Source organism: Babylonia areolata, chromosome 6 (assembly GCF_041734735.1).
Source record: "Babylonia areolata isolate BAREFJ2019XMU chromosome 6, ASM4173473v1, whole genome shotgun sequence".
NCBI lineage: Eukaryota > Metazoa > Mollusca > Gastropoda > Neogastropoda > Buccinidae > Babylonia > Babylonia areolata.
In genome coordinates, this window is record NC_134881.1 from 1,964,128 (window position 1) to 1,966,627 (window position 2,500).

Consider the following 2,500-nt stretch of genomic DNA (forward strand, 5'->3'; position numbering starts at 1 on the left):
ATTATTATTATTATTATTATCCTAAAAGGGCCATTTCTTCCCTGGGAGGGGGCATTTTGGGTCAGGGGACCTGTCAAGGTGACAGTCTCATGCTTGACCTTACCGACAAGGGCACGAGGCGCCTTTCTCCTCTGGGCGTCTGTTTGCTGCTCTTCCTCTTTCTTCTCTTCTTCTGTTTCGGCCTTCCTCCTCCTCCTCCTCCTCCTTAATAACAAAAGGTAATAACATAACTTGTGTGCGTGGGTACGTTTGTGTGTGTGTGTGTGTGTGTGTGTGCGTGGGAGCGTGCGTGTTTGTGCGTGAGCACAGGTGTTGTGTATCTGTGTGTAAGTGAATGCTTAAATATGAATATAATTCAAAGAAGATTCTTAACAGATAATCAGAGCGAAGTTTAATCATGTCAGGTTGCCGGTTGACAGGCCCACAAGCCTTCAACCAGTAGAAAACCGGGGGGAGAAGAAAAAACCACGTCATCAAAACTTTGACGTCTAACAAGAAGCCTGACGTAGAAACGTCAGGTCGTTGAGGAATCAAACACACGCACGCACGAACGCAAATACACACACACACACGACTTTTTTTTCCTGCGTTCTTTTTTTTTCTTTCATTCTTTCTTTTTTTCTTTTTGATTTTCATTTTCTCTCCAGTTTCCAACGCCGGGTGAAGTCAGGTGTAAATGGACACCCGCCCCTATTTTCTCTTTGCTCTGATTGACAGCGTGTAAGCCAGAAACTGATCTGCCCCACCCAGAATGAAGTTATCTGCCCGTTTGTAAGTGTAAATTCATCTACTTTCTGTCTCTCTGTTTGTCCGTCTGTCTTTCTCTCTCTCTCTCTCCTAACCTCCCCACCTCCCTCTTTCTCTGTCTCTCTTCTACCTCCGTCTATGTTTCTGTTTGTCTGTCTGTCTCTCGCACACGAACGCACGCACCCCCCCTCCCCCCCACCCCCCCCCCCCCAACACACACACACACCCCTCCTTCTGTCCCTCCATTTTCTTACCTTCCCCTCCTTCTCCTGTTGTTGGGGTGGCAGTGGTGGGGGTGGTAATGGTGGGGGTGGTGATGGTGGCAGTGGTGGTGGTGGTGATGGTGGTGGTGGTGGTGGTGGCAGTGGTGGCGGTGGTGGTGGTGATGGGGGTGACAGGTTGGCAGCCAAGTGAACAACGAGAACCCCTATCCCCACCTCCCTTACCCCCTCCCCCTTCTCCTCCTCCCCCCCCCCCCCCCCCCCCAGTCCCCAACCCTCTCTCTCCTTTACCTCCCTTTCTTTTGTATGTCTTCTTCCCTCCCTCCCTTCCTCCCTCCCCTCTATCCAAATTCTCCTCTCTTTCTACCCGTATTCATCACTCTCTCTCCTTTCCCTCCCTCCCTCCCTCCCTCCCCTCTATCCAAATTCTCCTCTCTTTCTACCCGTATTCATCACTCTCTCTCCTTTCCCTCCCTCCCCCCCTCCCCTCTATCCAAATTCTCCTCTCTTTCTACCCGTATTCATCACTCTCTCTCCTTTCCCTCCCTCCCTCTCTCCCTCCCCTCTATCCAAATTCTCCTCTCTTTCTACCCGTATTCATCACTCTCTCTCCTTTCCCTCCCTCCCTCTCTCCCTCCCCTCTATCCAAATTCTCCTCTCTTTCTACCCGTATTCATCACTCTCTCTCCTTTACCTCCCTCCCTCCCTCCCCTCTATCCAAATTCTCCTCTCTTTCTACCCGTATTCATCACTCTCTCTCCTTTCCCTCCCTCTCTCCCTCCCTCCCCTCTATCCAAATTCTCCTCTCTTTCTACCCGTATTCATCACTCTCTCTCCGTTCCCTCCCTCTCTCCCCCCCTCCCCTCTATCCAAATTCTCCTCTCTTCTACCCGTATTCATCACTCTCTCTCCTTTAATTATACCTCCCTCCCGTCCCTCCCTCTATCCAAATTCTCCTCTCTTTCTCTACCCGTAGTCCATCACTCACTCACCCTCCCTCACCTCCCTCCCTCCCCTCTAATCCAAATTCTCCGCTCTTTCTAACCCGTATTCATCAACTCTCTCTCATCCTTTCCCTCCCTCCCCTCTCCCTCCCCTCACCAAATTCCTCCTCTCTTTCTAACCCGTATTCATCCTCTCCCCTCCTTTCCTCCCCCCTCCCATCCCCTCTATCCAAATTCTCCTCTCTTTCTACCCGTATAATCACTCTCGTCTCTTTTTCCCTCCCCCCCTCTATCCAAATTCTCCTCTCTTTCTGACCTGTATCACACCGCTCTCCTTTCCCTCCCCCGCCCACCCTCCCCTCTATCCAAATTCTCCGTCTCTTTCTACCCGTATTCATCAACTCTCTCTCCTTTCCCTCCTCCCTCTCTCCCCCTCCCCTCATCCAAATTCTCCTATCTTTCTACCCGTATTCATCACTCTCTCTCCTTTCCCTCCCTCCCTCCCTCCCCTCTATCCAAATTCTCCTCTCTTTCTACCCGTATTCATCACTCTCTCTCCTTCCCTCCTCCCCCCCTCCCCTCTATCCA